We start from the raw sequence: 17204 nt of genomic DNA, 5'->3' as shown, positions 1-17204 counted from the left end.
CCACTGATATTTTGCACTTGATGTGACCTATTTTGTTTTCTATGCTGTAGGAACAAAATTATTTGTATGGCAAATATGTACGCGAAAAAAAAACAAAAAAAAAACAAACAAAAAAAAGCTAATTCAAATTATCTATTGCTTTTTACAAAATATGGTCTATTTTTCTAATGTGTACACATGCCACAGGTTGCCAAATAAAAAATATTATATGTAATAAATACAGTATATTTGTTTTGAGTCTTATCAAGATTATTGATTTATACCATAATTGTAACATAATCACAAGTCACAGATTTTCTATTCAATGTCGGTTTTGGCTTTGTGTGAGAATGCCTGCTCTGGCCTTATCTCACTTCAATCATGTGGACACCCCCTAACGCAGGGTAGTTCGGTGGAGGTTTTTTTTTTTTAAAGAAAAACATTCCATTTTCATTAAGTATTCTCTGGAATTGTTCCACAATATCTCTCGATTTACTGGCCTGCCTTAATCCCTGCATTATACATATGCCATTTCACAAATACTTTCTAGGTTTTAGAGTCTGGTTATACTCAAGCACATATTGTGAAATGTTTTGGCAAGTATATGGGGGGTATGGCCAGCCACCGAGAAAGAATATCTTAACCCTTAGATATCACTCACATGGTGCCGTATACAAAACACATATATACAAATTAATAAAAAATATTTTTTTTTACTAATAAACCTGTAAGAGGAAGATTACCCTGTTACGCCTAACATCTGCTTTTATAATAATTATTATAATATATAATTATAATTATGTATAAATATAATTGTTTTTTAATTTTTATATTTTTTTTAGATTTTAATTATTTAAAAAGTTTAGAAAAAACTTTGTAGATGTGTCTAAATAATAACGTCACTGTATTTAGGGTACAAATTCAGATGTTAACATTTCTAGTCTGCAAAAGATAATGTTAGTAAAAATAATGACAAAGAGATTGTAACCAGCTCTGCTCTGTATCCATTTCTTAGCACCACAAGTTTAATAAACAGATGATTTATTTGCCGTATTTATATATATATAAAAAATAAAAATAAAATTGTACAAGCAGGGCCGGACAAAGACAAGGTGGCCCTGGCATTTTAAAGCCAGCAGCCGCTTGACATAAGTGATGGCTGATGGCTGGATGTGCACGGCCATATTTATACTCGTACCAGGCATTTGCGTATAAGTGGGGCCATGTGTATAAGGGTTTAACCTTTTGGGAAAAATACAAAATTGTTTGGAATTTTTTTTTCCACAGGGCTATAGTTGGCCCTGCGTCAAGTTTTAAATTATTTTTCTTAAAATGTTTTTATAGCTGGCAGCCCCACCTATGACTGAAATACTGTCAGTAAAGAGTGACTGACCATTTTCCATTCCCATAGTTTACGTTATTTATTATAGTGAGCAATTTTTAGTGTTTCATTTCCTTTGATATTGTTGCTTTTCTGTTGTGTCAGAGAAAGTAAACTTTTACACAAATAGAGTCAAGTTATTTTGCTACGCAAGCACCAGGCGAGTGAATAATGCCAACACCACTGACACTGAGAAGATCAATACTTTGAGATGCATCCACCGGAGATCTGGCGCCATTCAGTGCTGTGCAAGTCCTGGCAAGTAACCCTTTAATATAGGGTCCTTACTAACATTTGGTAGACAATACGTAATAGCCTCTAATCAGCCCTGTGCTATGCACATTCTCTTAAAGTTATGCAATGAAAGCCCGTAAAAGTAAAGCAGAAAAGATTAATCAGCATCGAAATGTCCCTTATAGTCTTTGTGCCTCTAGACACCCTAGTGGCTGTATGTGGAATTGCAAATGAACATACGAACAGGCTGCTGTCAGTGGTCCAAAATGTTCAAGTCCGAGCAGCCCAGAGGGCAACTACCTGCTTGACCCCTTGCCAGCCCTCCCCTGAGTCTTTTCATAGATCTTTCCATTTATATAGTGCTACTTTAACAAAATGCAACGATGTATAAATATACCTACAACAATTAAGTAATAAAAAATCAAAATAAAATGCTACAACAGACTTCACATGCAAAATTGTTTGAGGATAATAATATAGTCTGATTTACATTCACCGGACTATATAGATTAGGGAACATCTCAAGTTTTAGCTCTCTTATGCCATTACAAAGGAAAAATCTTCATCAACATATCAGGCTTATCCTGCCCCCAGAGCAGTCCAGAACTGAAATGTGATTCAAATATCCCCTGCACGAGGGAACCAACAACCCCAGACATATGTTTCGGCCTTCATTGGCCTCGTCAGTGGGGTCTACTTGCTATCCCTCTAGGCACAAAAGGGCAAGGAGGTCCACATCTAGCCGGAATAGTCCGGCGCTCAACATGAGATGCCGGCACCGCGACAGAGTCACGCAGAGTAAGGGGCGTCGAGCGGTTGCTGAGAGCTTCACGAGCAACCGCTCGGCGCCCCTGCCCGGCACATAAATGAAAACGTTGTTTTTTTTTGTTGTTGTTTTTTTTTTACTTTATTTAACATCCGCCATGTTAAATAAAGTAAAAAAAAAACCCTTTATTTAACATGGAGGATGTTAAATAAAGTTAAAAAATCAACAACAAAAAAAAACAACAATGTTTTCATTTAGATGCAGAGGGGGCAGCAGCGGACCCCGCGGCGGCGGAGGAGGACCCCGCGGCGGCGGCGGAGGAGGACTCCGTGGCGGCGGCGGCGCCCCCTGGAGTGTGGCGCCCTGTGTGGTCGCACAGGTCGCACACCCCAAAGGCCGGCCCTGTGTGTTTGTCTTTCTATGCATGTGATTGTAAGGGATATGCACCAACAAAATAAACCAGCTTTAACTCATACCATATTATAATAAATAAAAACACTGACTACTTGAATTGGAGAAACAGGCCGTGGTCCTTTATTTAGCTTACAATGTAACATCAACCAATTACCGTATTTGCTCGATTATAAGACGACCCTGATTATAAGAAGCCCCCAAAATCTAAATATTAATTTAGGAAAAAAACAAAAAGCCTGAATATAAGACTACCCTATAGGAAAAAAAGTTTTACCAGTAAATATTAATTCATGTAAACAATTTTTTCATATTTAATAAAAGCTATGATTGAGAAAAATATATATTTTTTTATTTCCTTTTATTTGCCAACCTGCCCCCCCAGTTATGCACATCTGCCCCCAGGGTTGCCACTCTGCCCCCAGAAATGCCTTATACCCCCTATTTGCCACTCTGCATATAGGGGGTTAAAAGGCATATCATGGGGCAGAGTGGCATATAGGGGGTTAAAAGGCATTTCTGGAGGTATATATATATATAACTGCTAACAACAATCACACTCCTATCAAGCCAAGGCAGCCAGTACATGCTGGAACCTGGGGATGATAGTAGTGTGAGTACAGCCTCCCTATGCCATGCTACCACCACCACCCTTACACATCCATGCTATCACACACACACACTCATTCACAAACATTTAAATACTAATTCATTCCATTAATCACACATACTTGCTCAAAAACCCTCCCCCACCCCCTTACCTGAACTGCAGATCTCTCACTCGAAGACTTCTGCAGGGGCCCGGCTGTGCGAGCAACTTCTCTAGCCCCGCCCCCAGAGGAAGGGGGGGGAGGCAGAATTATGTGACACTCTGCTAGCTTCCTGTTCTCCTGCTGCTAGTAGAAGAGATGCTGCTCTCGACCAAAGTACCGGTAAGCAGCCTGGCCCCAGTGGACATTTTTTTGAGGTCTGATGAGAAGACGACCTCGATTATAAGACGAGGGGTATTTTTCAGAGCATTTGCTCTGAAAAAAAACCTTGTTTTATAATCGAGCAAATACGGTACTTAATATCAACATAAACATTATAACCATAAAGCACTCTTGGCCCAAGCCCCAGAGTGCAACCATACTTAAATACTCAAAGACCATCAGTCAAAATACCACTGGTTCACCCTCTTTCCTCCTACATTTTTTTTTTTTTTTTTTTTTTTAAAAAGGGGAACCTTAACCCAAATAAAAGCCACGACAAAGATTTATTTATTTTTTTGGGTGGGAGAGTGCCTTAACACCACATATTCCTTTAGCTCACATTTTGTTAGGCATTAATTGAGAGGTCTTTGTTCCTCACATTAAAGGGTCAAGAAACATGTGAAGTTTTTAATCATCCAATAATACAATCCAAAATTGTGACTTTTATGTAGTCTGGTAGCTGCATTCATGGAAAGCTATTTAAGAGTAAAGAGCCAATGCCGTCTTTAATGCAGGGGAAAAGGGGCAGCTGCTTTAGACCCCAGATAACCCTAGGGGCCCAGAGTAGCTTCCCCCCTTTCCCTCCCATTGGTTGGAGGTCGTGATATAGATATATGCAGCCTCTACCATAGACTTTTACCATATTGATTCCTCCAGTGGGATTTGTGCTAGGACATGACATTATATCCTGGACCCCAGCATCAGAGTCCAACTCTGGACCAGTTATAATAAGGCAGAGGTCTGTGCTGAGGACTACAGGCGCCTCCATCGCACAACCAGGGGTTACATAGTTACATAGTTCGTAAGGTTGAAAAAAGACTAAGTCCATCAAGTTCAACCCTTCTACCTAACCTTCCTATTCTTGACCCAAAAGGGTTGTGGAGCAGAAGAATCCAGAGAGCATATGACTCCAGACCCAGACTATAGTAGACCTATGATCCAGGGACTGTCCACCTCTGTCCTCAGTTACAGTTACAGATTAACAGAAGAGGATGGGATTTGTTACAGAAATATTAATTTTCATATATATACTAAAATTTGTAAAGGAACAACATTATCATTAAAATAACAGGATTTACGTTTATTCTTAATAAATACTCTGCAATATAAAATGTAGGAAGTATTGAGAAAGATCATCAAGCATTGCACATTTAATGGTAAAGCTGAAATATACTTAATGTGTTGAAGAAATTAAGTGGTGAAGATATTTTTTAGGTGTTGTGTACACTCTTATCTCCCTTTTTTCCGTTCCAGCAACTCATCCCACAAATTCCATTCATATTCCTCAATCTGTTGTAACAATCTCTTATCTCAACAACCTCTTCTATTGCACTCACCCACACACATATAAACCAAGCTTCCTCTGCAACATATGTCAACATACATTTTCAAATTTCAGGATATCATTCTTCCTTAAAGAAGAACTGTCACAGTGACTGAATTCATTTGCATACACAGATTTTGATTTGTTAGCAGTGCAATTGCTCTAGAAATGTTTTGTTATCGGAAAAATAACCTAAAGGAAGCACAGACCTTTGGAAGATTGTTATTATTATTATTAAGGACAATGGGCGATCCCTAAACCCATTGAAAACAATGCATTTTGAGCCTGTACATGTACAGGCTTTGTCATTAAGGGGTTAATCTTAGGGGTTAATATAGCGGCAACAATTTACGCAGCGCTTCTTACAATACATATATTCAAGACGAGAATTGATAGACTAAGACAAATCAGACTTTTATCTTCTCACTCCACCCACAAAGGCTGCCAGAACCAATCAATAGCAATCAGCAACTTAACAACATGGAGAGATAACAAAGAGGAGGAATAATCACACAATTACCAAGGACAGGAAGTTGAGATGGCTTCTCCCAAGCTATACACATAAGGCGGATTTCTCATAAGGTTTGCTTATTTTTGCCGTTGGTTTATTTTGTGTATAGAACCGCAAAATGTAATGCTGGGAAAATGCAGCAGATGCACTTTAAACTTTTAAAGCCCATCAAAAGGATTTGCAGGGTCTTAAAGTTCTGTGTTAACAGCTGCTTCCAAATGTAAGAACATTGAACATAATAAAATAATAACATAATCAAAGTGATAATTGATAAAAACAAAACTGAGTCTATCAACATTTGAATTACTCCACTCCTTCCCTCCGTTGTCTCATTTTAATTCACCTCTTTCCAATTTCAGCTCCAAGGTGAAGCTTCAGCTTCTGCTCATGTTTATGGGCTTTTGGTTGCTGTGTGACAGATCCATACATTCAAACGGAGTTGATTTTACAGGTAGTTCCATATTTTTGGGGCCAAGGTTTTACGGGTCAGTGAGTAGGCCAATGCCCCGGCCAGTGCCCCGTACCTCCATCTAAAGTAAAAATGTGTTACCCGAGGGTATATGTGATATTATTGAATCGACACACCCGTGTCATTTAAAATGTGCCACTTATTACAGAACACGGTTATCAAGAAGATGATAACGTACATATTGATAGCTGTCAATAAACCACTAGAACACGCGGCCTACTGGTTCACTGCTTCTAAACCAACTGTGGATGAGAACCACCTGTCAGTTATTGGAGAGTTTCCGATATAGTAATTATTTTTATCCATCTGTCTCTGGGGTGACTTACTTCTCTGAATAGATAGAACCTGTGGATATGAAACAAAAAAGAATGCAAACTGACATAATATTTTCTTCTCCAACACACATATTTTCATAAGAAGAACTCATAATCAGATCTCAGGTCTCCTCTTTTTTCACAAATACAGACTCCAGAAGCACAAGGGAGAGCGGGACCCCCACTTGTCCTAAGAAAGGGAACCAAGGAGCCCCCAAAGACAGCCCCGGTGATTAAACCTCTTCTTCTCTTTTAACTCACTCAACTCACAACGGTGGCGGTTTGTTTATCATTACTCCATAATCTGGATTAACACATGTTTTGGTGTATGATTTATAATTTATCACAATTATACTGATGCCATCTTTTTGAGGATGTGGGGTTATCACTGGAGGTAACTTTCAGCTTGACCCGTAGATTTGTTTAGAATACTTTTCGCAGACAGATTTAATCTGGCTATTTGGCTTGTTTAAAATCTGAAAACTACAAGCAAAGATATTCAGACATGGCAATGTTTGCAACAAACAGGAACAGGATGTGAGCATACAATGCTTTGTGTCACACAACCCTAAAGATTACATCCCATGTGTAACAATGTGGTATATAAACAGACATTTATCTCTGCGGTGCATATCCACGAGACTTTTAAGAACATCTATACATGTGTCTTGGTAGCATATCTAAAAAATGACCTCTGAACATTTGTGGGAACATTTAGCAAGTTTTTACATATTTTATTTGCTGATTTATTGATATACTAAAGAAAGTACTTGAGTTCAAGATAGAACTGTTTTTTAAAACTATATACACTATATCAGGGGCATCCAACCTGCGGCCCTCCAGGTGCTGCAGGACTATATCTCCCATAATGCTCTTTCAGCAAAGGGGCTGGCTGAGGAGGATGGGAGATGTAGTCCTGCAGCAGCTGGAGGGCCGCAGGTTGGACGCCCCTACACTATATGGACAAAAGTATTGGGACACCTGACCATTACACCATCAGGGACTTTTATGACATTGTATTGTAAATACATACAGACATAGACATGGTCCCCCTTTGCAGCTATAACAGCTTCCAGTCTTCTAGGAAGCTTTTCCACAAGATTTTGGAAATTTTGCCCATTCACGCAGTAGAGGATTTGTGAGGTCAGGCACTGACGTTGGACGAGAAGGCCTGGGTCTTGGTTCCAGTTTATCCCAAAGGTGTTCGATAGGGTTGAGGTCAGTTCTCTGTGTGGGCCAGTTACCCCTGTTTAGAAGGGTCATGCAGTGTTTTCGGACCAAATCCCTATGTCCTTTTTGCCTTCCAATTATACTCCTCAATCCTAGAAGTTTAGAATGTTTGCTGGGCAAGAGCAAGTGTTCTACAGGCCTACAAAAACACAATATTGTGCATACAGACAGCAGAAAAATGTGTATACATGTCAAACTTTGTAAAAAAAATATATCCTTGTCTTCTAAATGCATTAATTACATAAATAGCTATCAATAGGTCACAAGGTCACATACAAAGTCTTGGTAAAGCCTTGCCTCCTTCTCACTAGACTTGGGCACCAGGGGGCTCTTCGTGTTCGTCTTCGTACTCGTCTTCGGAGAAAAAAAAACTTCGTATTCCGCGAATAGTCGCCCGTTCCTGTCTTCTTTTCGAGCAAATATTCGTGGCCATTCTTCGTGCTCGTTTCATCTTCGTTTTCTCCCGGGTGCGTAGCAGGGGTTAATACAGGGTTAAGAACACATCGGAGCAGCAGCAGCAGATGCATTCGCGCCGTGAAGGAACGTGTGTGCGACTCTATTGGTCGCTGGAAGGGGGCTGGTCTGGCATCAACAAATGAATTGCAGAACTGCAGAATGCGCCTCATTCGTTGATGGCAGGCTAGCCCCCTGCCGAAACGGCCAATAGAGTTGCACACACGTGCCGAGGTGTACTGTACACAAAATGACCTAGACAAATGCTCCAAGGAACTTGGCCTCCGTTTATCATACACAATCACACATCCATAGATGTTTAATAAAAGAATAGGGATTATTTTAAATTGATTTTGGACCACTTGTAATACATGCCTAACATTTGCTACCTATTTATAATGGCATACTTTGCAACAACCCAACTTTTACTGGACAGGACTGGAAAAAAGCAGAACTGTCCACAAAAATGTTGGGTGTGTTGGCAGGTATGCGAATGGAAAAATGTTGGACAAGAACTAAAAAATAGCTTAGGGTTAATGTACGGTTATTTTTAAGATTATTAGCAGTGCACTGTTTTGGTTAAAGATGTATTATGTCTAAATAATAATTTTATTTTAATTTTTAAGGGTTTATTGAATTTTATTTTAAAGTTATATTTATTATTATTTACTTTATTATATTTATTTAATGTTGTAGTGCTACCCTACCCAGCTATACCTATGTGCACTAGCATACCTAGTTTAGCTAAATTTGATGGGACAGGAAAAAAGCAGGACTGTCCCTGAAAAAGTTGGGTCTGTTGGCAGCTATGTGGATGGAAAAATGTTATAGGGTGAAGTGTGAGTTATAGCGTTAATGCTAGTGAGTGTAGAAGTGAAGGCCAGGGCAAATAACAGGAGGAAAGGTCCTTGTGATTTGTGAATTGTACATGTGTGTGTTATGTGTGTTATGTGTTATGTCACTGTGTTATATGTGTTATGTGTTATGTCACTGTGTTATATGTGTTATGTGTTATGTCACTGTGTTATATGTGTTATGTGTGTTATGTCATTGTGTTATATGTGTTATTGTGTGTGTTATGTTTGGTAGGTTGTGTAACAGATGGAAAAAAATGAAATGGAAATGGAAAAGGAAATGGAAAAGGCGAATGAGTGGGCAATTGGCGACCCACTCACCTGTTTCACCCCAGGGCAAAGCATCCAAACAACTGTCAGTCCTAGACGTTTGGCAGCGGACTTACAGAACTCAGACACAAGGCCCTAGCGTAAGCTGGCTACACCGGCGGAGGTAGCAGACGTTGCCACACCACAAACACGTGCAACCAGGGGGAGAAACTACCTTAACCCCTTCGTGACAAAGGCTGATTCTATTTTTTGTACCCTTCGTGACAATGGCTGTTTTATCGTTTCTGCGGTGTTTGTGTTTAGCTGTAGTTTTCTCTTAACCCATTTACTAAACTCACACAAGTTATATATTGTTTTTTTCAGGACAAGAAGGGCTTTCTTCAGACACCATAATTTTTTTCATATGATGTAATTTCCTATAATAAAAATAATAAAATATGACGAAAAATTGAAAAAAAAACTAATTTTCTCACTTTTATTTGAAAAATCTTTTATTCACCATAAAAAACTACTGAAAAAACCTGCTAAATAGATTCTACTATTTGTCCCGAGTTTAGAAATACCCAATGTTTTTATGTTTTTTTGCTTTCTTCTACACGTTATGGGGCAATAAGTACAAGTAGAGTTTTGCTAATTCAAAACCATTTTTCTCTGAATCTGGTAATTCTGTCTCTATGTGGTATTTGGGGCATCTTTGAAGCCAGCAAATTAAATTTACCCCACCAAACCATATATTTTTGAAAACTAGACACCCCAGGGTATTTTAGATGCTGATAGTTTAACCCTTTCCATGCACAAATCCTACCACCAACCCTTGTCAAAGTTTGTGATAGTAATTGTTTTTGGTGTTTTTTTCACATACTTTGTACTTCAGGTGTGAAATTACAGCTCCTGGTATATGTTGCTGTCACACAACACCCCGATATGTGTTCAGCAACATCTCCTGAGTACATTGATACCCCACATGCATGGGTTTGTCAGATTGTTTGGGGGCAAAAGGGCCACATTTGGAACATGAGCAATTCAAATTCAGTAGGAATTTTACATCTGGGTAAAGAAAAATGCTTGTACCCAACTATCAGTAGGGACAGGTTACAAGAAAGCCTGGCCTATCTCCAAGAAGGGATTTGATCTAGCACCTTAAGTGGTCCCTCATGCCACGGAATGGACACAGGGTTCACTTGACAGTGCAAATAAAAACGCTTAAAAATGGAGGAGCAAATAAAAGCTAAAAAACAGTAAATGTAACAAAAAAAAAATATAAAAAAATACAAAAATGGAGCAGGAACAAAAAAAAATAAAAAATGGGAAACTGTGTGATACAGCTTGAAGCAGTCACCGACACAGAGTGCAGGTTTTCCAGGGCAATCTGGACAGTAAAATGTGGTGTCCTTTCTTTGCCCCCTGCTGTAGCATACCCTGCATCTCTTTTGGGGATTCTGCTTCTTTGCTGTAGGGGGGATTTTAAAAATAAAATGGGTAGCCCCAATTCTGTTGGTTCCCATCACTACTTGGGGACCAGGTGCATCACGGTACAAGATACCTGAAATTACTTTGAGCTGAAACTGCAAAAAAGACAGCTTCAGCCCAGTGTCTGCTTTTTTGTGCAGCAAAAAAGCGTTATAGGTTGCAATTTGCATTAGATAAATTGCAACCTTCTTGTACCAGGCCTTTGTCTTCCTCATAATGAGGTAGGGCTGTAGGAGTTGATCTGACAGATCAACTCCACCCATGTGCTTGTTATAGGCCCTGATGCACACTGGCTTTGTAGTGACCCCAGCTCTGCCACGGACAGAAACCTCCACGGTTCTTTCATCGTGGATGGTGCTCAGCATGCACACCTCTTTTCTGTCCCTGAACTTCAATGCCAAAAGCTCCTCTTGGCGTAGAGCTGAGGTCTCCCCCTTTCCTAGCCGGGTTCGTACCAGGTGTTGTGGGAAACCCAAGCGGTTCTTTTTTATAGTACCGCAAGCTACCGTATCGAAACAATACAGCAGCTTGAACAAAGGGACGCTTGTATAGAAGTTATCTACATACAAGTGGTAGCCTTTGTTCATAAGGGGGAATATTAGGTCCCAAACAATCTTGGCACTGGTGCCCAGATGGTCTGGGCAACCTGGAGGGTCAAGGTAGCTATCCTTACCCTCGTATACCCGGAAGGCATGAGTATATCCTGTCTCGCTCTCGCAGAGCTTATACACCTTCACTCCATACCTAGAGCGCTTGGAAGGAATATACTGCTTGAATCCCAACCTTCCTTTATATTTCATCAGGGATTCATCCACGCAGATATCCCTTCCAGGTGTATAAACCTCTGGAAACCTGGCAGCGAGATGGGTAATCAGGGGGCGGATTTTGTAGAGCCTATCAAACTGGGGGTCATCCTTAGGGGGGCACAGGCTGTTGTCGCTAAAGTGCATGAAACGAAGAATCATTTCATACCTTTGCCTAGTTATAGTTTGGGCATAAATGGGGGTACTAAAGATGGGGCTGGTGCTCCAGTAGGAGCGGATGGAGGGCTTTTTTATAATGCCCATTAACATTGTGAGTGCCCAGAATTTAAGAAATTCTGGCACGTCAATGGGAGTCCATGGCTGTTTTGCCCAAAAAGAATTAGGGCTAGCAGCACGGTGCTGCTGGGCATAAATGTTTGTTTGTGTGACAATGTCTCCCAAGACATCGTCTCCCAAAAAAACCTGCACAAATTGCAGTGGAGTGAATCCTGTAACATCAATATTGATGCCAGGAATTCCAGAAAAAGGAGGGATAGCTGGCTTGTACCTATTAGGCGCTACCCATGCCTCTGGTGCACTGCCACGACTACGTGTGGCAGGCGTCCTAACAGCCACAGATACATCACTAGATGTATCTGTGAACTGACCAACGTCAAAATCTGACGCTGTATCAGTGGCCTCAGAATCTGTGGCCAAAAAGGCATACGCCTCCTCAGCCGTATACCGCTGCATGGTAACAATTGCAGCAAAAATAGTGGGGAAGGAAAGGGTTAATGGCTATAATAAAAACTAAAAAAAAAAACTAAAAAAAGTAAAAAAAATATGTAAAAAAAAAACAAACCCCAAAAACAATTGCCACTATGCAAGATCACTGTTTATGCTGTGATCAATGGCAATGAAGGGGTTAATATTATATGGGTGGCTCTTATAAGAGCCTTTGGATCAATATATATATATTTTTTTATTAGAGAATACCTGAAATACCAGAACACACCGATCTGTCTCTCTCCCTCACTAGAAACAAGTGAAGGAGGGAGGCAGATCCAATACTGATCAAAGGCAATGTTTAGAAAACATTGCCTTTGATTTAGCAAATCATGATCACTCTTATGAGTGATCTGACCACTAGGGGTGTTATTCACTGGATGTCCATGACATCCAGCAACACCCCCCCGATGATGACAGCAGGCTCCGCCCCCCGGCTTGATGGGTGCCGCCATCTTGAAACACCGCGTGTGTTTCGAAGACGCCGGCACCGGGAAGGTAAGTTAAGCATTTAGGAAGCGATCGCGAGTCGCTTCCTTTGCTAAACAGGTGTTGCAAAGATGCCTCGATACTGAGGCATCTTAGCAACACCAGCTAAGCAAAGGAAGCGACTCGCGATCGCTTCCTAAACCCGTTTTTCGGCGGCGGGCGCCGCCATGTTTGAAAGACGTGCAGTCTTTCAAACATGTTTTTTTATTTGCTCCTAGGAGCGATCGGGGAGGGCCGGGAATGTTTTTTTTGGTGTTGCTCAATGCCTCGATGTCGAGGCATTAGAGCAACACCGTTTGAGTGAAAAAATCGATCACGGATCGATTTTTTCACCCGTTTAAAGACGTGCCGGTCCTGGCACGTCAATTGTCATAATCGTCACGATTTTCGGTGACGTGCCCGGACCGGCAATTGTCATCAAGGGGTTAAACATTAGAGAAAAAAAAAATTAACTTTCCAAGCTAAGAGCTGGGTAACCCAACTTGGGCAGATTGAATTTAAGAAAGGCAATCTGCTCCATCAGATGAGGTGCCATGCGTGAGCGCTGTGGACTCAGTATGTTTCCAGTCATAGAAAACACGCGCTCACTTTGAACAGTGGTTGGCGGACATGATAGAAGCTGCTGCGCAACCCATGAGAGTGCAGGCCACACACTCTTCTTTTCATCCCAGTAGCTAAGAGGATCAACATTAGGTGCAGAAGGAACTTCACAGAGGTAAAGTTTGACCATTTCAGCAGCACTACTCTCCTTTCTGCTGCTAGCTCTGTCAGTTGGTCCAACTATACTCCCAAGTGCCTCTTCCCAAAACGCAGCTGCTCCACTCAGCTGTGTTGTGAGGCTTGTGGCACTGCTGCTGATGCTGCTGCTAGGAGTAGCAGACCACATAATCTCTTCCTCCTCCTGCACCTCTCCCTCCTCGGACAGCATTCCCATTTTACGCTGCCAGTCACACACCTTGTTGACCAATTGCTCCTGGTAGCTACTGAGAACATTGAATTTCAAAGCTAGCTTTCCCTTAATTCTTGGATCGCAAAGGCACGCTAGCATCATTTCGGGACACTCTTCCATGCGTTTGCGAAGGTGTACTTTTAGCAGATCCTTCAGCTTCCTGACTATGGCTGCTACGTCAGGATGTAGAGTGCCACCTTGAACAGCCTCACGGTTTTCAAGGAACACATCCATCTTGCTGCCTAGATGGGAGAACACTGGGATTACCTGGGCCAGACTGGCAGTGTTTGAGCTTAAATTTTTTGTGGCATCCCTGAATGGTTAAAGGACTGCCACTAGCTGGGCGATCACTGTCCAATCCTCCCTATTCAATGGAGATGTAATCCCAATATTGTGCTCTGAGGCAAGATTATGGATTGCTCTCTGCTGCTCCAAAATCCTCTCCAGCATGTCTAACATGGAGTTCTACCGTGTACTGACATCCTGACGTAGGCAGACCTGACCTCTCTTGCTCTTCCCTCAAAAGTTGGCTAGCCTTAACACTATGGTGAAAGTGCCCAGCGATCTTTCTGCAGCTGCCACATTAGTTCCTTCTGACATTGCTGCCTTCACTACAAGATGGATGATGTGGGCTGCACAGCGCACACCAACAATATGACCATCTCGCAGCGCTTTCACCATATTGGCACCTCCGTCAGTTACCAGAAAACCAACTTCAACATTGGTGCCCGCCTCTGCTCCCACCCAAAGGCTAAACATTTTCCTCATTGCATGCAGAATATTTTGGGAAGTGTGCTTTTCATCCAACACTTCTGCATGGAGAAGGAATGATCGGTAGCCTGCTGCAGCAGCTTCCTTGGGCACACCGGGCTGCCACCAGTGTGCTGTCAAAGAAAGAAAGGCATGCTGCCCACTAGGTGCACTCCACAAATCTGTTGTGAAATGAACAGACTGACCAACAGCCTTGGAAAGCTCCTCTTTCACTGCTGCAACACAGGACCGATACAATGAGGGGACAATGTTCCTGCTGAAAGTGGAACGTGACGGAACTGTATATTGTGGAGCCACAGCCGCCATCAATTGTTTGAAAGACTCTCCTTCGATCATAGAGAAGGATGCCCCTCCAACAGCAATGAACTGACCAATAAGTCGCGTTACTTTATTGGCCTGCTGTTTGGGCATTAACCTTTTGGATTGGAATGCCACAAATTGTTCCAGGGTGGGATGGACATGCAGTGCTCCAACCTGCCTTGGTCTCTGGCTGCCAGCACTAGCTGCTGCTGCTGCTGCTGCTATTGGCTCAGAAGAAGAAGCTGTTGGGGTTTTTCCACGGCCACCAGCTATGCTGCCTGCACTAAGTTTTACTTCTGCATCTTTCCCCAATAGCACAGCGTTGTGTTGAGTGCTGAGGTGATGCTTCATGCTAGCACTGGTAAAATGGCCAGACACTTTCCCTCTGCTTATTAGCTTCCCACAATGTTTGCACTTTCCATAGCGCCCTTCTTCAACATTTTCAAAGTGCTCCCAAATTGGGGCGCGCATAGCCTTGGAGTGTGCCTTGGGTGCTGCTCCTACTGCTTGGGGTGGATGAACAGAGGCAGAACTAGTGGTGGTGGGACTGGTGGTAACAGTACTGGCCATAGTGGGACTGCTAATTGCTTTAACTTTAGATTTGCTAAGTTTTGCTGCTGCTGGTGGTGGTGATGGTGATGATCGTAGCGGAGAAGGTGGAGGCTCAGGGGAAAATTGTGCACTAGTCATTTGGACACTGCTCACTGAGGAATCTGATTCCTGACCACTCATTTCCTCTACTTCCTCTGGCTCATAGTCTAGTTCTTCATTAGCCATATCGAATGGAATTCCTGCTAGGCTGGAGCTAAGACTGATATCGTCGTGAGACTCGTGACTAGTAGTAGAGCGAGCAGGAAGAACAGACTCTGTACTTGGCCTCTCAGTCTCAGGCTTCTCTGCTACCTCGCTAGGTGGAGTTCCACTATGTGTAGCCCTCTCTCCAACTGTTTTCACAAAAATATTGTAAGGACTTGGTGGCTTGCTAGAGGTACTAGGAGGACATGGCGTGGCGGTACCGGTGGGAACAGTAGGCGCAGCACTAGTGGTGGTAGAGGCGGTAGAGGTGGGGGTGGGGGTTTTCCCTACAAAGGAATGAGATCGCTTTGGTTTTGGACCCCTCTGAGTCTTGCTGCTAATTTGGCTCTGCTTGGTACCTTGCATGCTGCTCGTGGATGGGGAAGATGCTGCTTGGGGCAAAAGGCACTTCTTTTTACTCACTGGGCTAGTAGAAGTACTAATTGTGCTACCCTTTAACTTTGAACGTGCTTCTGGTGCTTTAGGCTTTCCGTAAAAAACCATAGAGCTTGTGGGCCTAGCCGCACTACTACTGCCTGCTTTTGGTGCCTTTCCTTTACTTGATGATCCTTCAAGCAATGCTTCCCCAAATGATAAGCGAGAACTTGGCCTACTTGGCCGACTAGACTGACGCAAAGGCTGCATCTTAGAGCTGGTGGTGGTGCTGGTGGTGGTGCTGGTGGTGGTGGTGGTGGTGGTAGATGGAGCTTGTCCCTCCTTAGTCCCAAAAGGAGGATCCATTTCAAATTTTGTGTTGTGTGTGTAGTGTAGTGTTTAAAAAAACTTAAAAAAAAATAAAAAAAAGGAGGGGGGATAAAAAAAATTAAAGACTTTGAATTTACACGGGCCTAAGAGCCTATCCTACTACTATGCTAAACCTAAAGCTATATTAGTATTCTAGTCTAACTCTAGGCAGACGCTCTCAAGCCCACTAAGCTAAAGTGAGGTTAAATTATATATAATATTATATTATTAATAGATTAGAATTACTTATATTATGGATTATAGATAGGATATAAATTATGAATTAGAAAGAATTACTTATATTTATTATAGATTATGAATTAGAATTTATATTATATTATATAATATAGTATAGATAAAATTAAGAAGATTAAAGATTAGAATTATTTTAGTACTACAGCTAGTAGCTTGAAGCTTTGCTTAGTACAGTTGTTATCGTCACACAGTCAATTTTTCTTGAAAATAAATTAGAAATAAAATAAAATGTCACAGCAAAACAGTTAGCTTCACTGCTTGCTGAAACACACAGCACTTATGCGGCTGCACTCACTAGCCCAACAAGTTCACTTCACTGATGGACTGAGGTGAGCAAAACACTAAGGGTACTTTTAATAAAATTAAAATAAAATGTAAAATAAATGAGAAAATCTTTGCAAAACAGTTAACGTCACTGCTTGCTGATCAAAAAAGAACACAGCACTTATGCGGCTGCACTCACTAGCCCAACAAGTTATCTTCACTGATGGACTGAGGTGAGCAAAACAAATGAAATAAAATGAAAGATTATTAATTAAGAAAAATTTACTTGGTCTCTTGCTGTTGCTAAAACAAAGCACAAACTATAGAGCTGCAGCACCAGTACTAATAAGATTAGCTGAACTATAAGCTAGTAGTATAGTAATTATTAATTATATTTTTTATAGCTAATTTAATTAACTATTAAGATAAGAATTATAGAATTATTGATATTAATGATTTTAGATTAGACGT

The 17204-nt window shown here is 41.4% G+C and overlaps 1 non-coding gene across 1 annotated transcript; it reads right to left on the bottom strand.

Moving 5' to 3' along the window:
- Positions 1-10230: 10230 nt before the first annotated feature.
- LOC149287187 (small nucleolar RNA SNORA35) lies at positions 10231-10360 on the bottom strand. Its single transcript, XR_016277509.1, has one exon. It is a non-coding gene; the product is annotated as a small nucleolar RNA SNORA35 (small nucleolar RNA).
- Positions 10361-17204: the final 6844 nt, after the last annotated feature.

The sequence above is a fragment of the Sceloporus occidentalis genome, unplaced genomic scaffold, assembly GCF_023333645.1.
Source record: "Sceloporus occidentalis isolate IW3139 unplaced genomic scaffold, rSceOcc1.0.p SCAF_63, whole genome shotgun sequence".
NCBI classification, from domain to species: Eukaryota; Metazoa; Chordata; class Lepidosauria; order Squamata; family Phrynosomatidae; genus Sceloporus; species Sceloporus occidentalis.
Note: the sequence above shows the minus strand (reverse complement) of the source record. Positions and strands in the feature narration are given on the sequence as shown.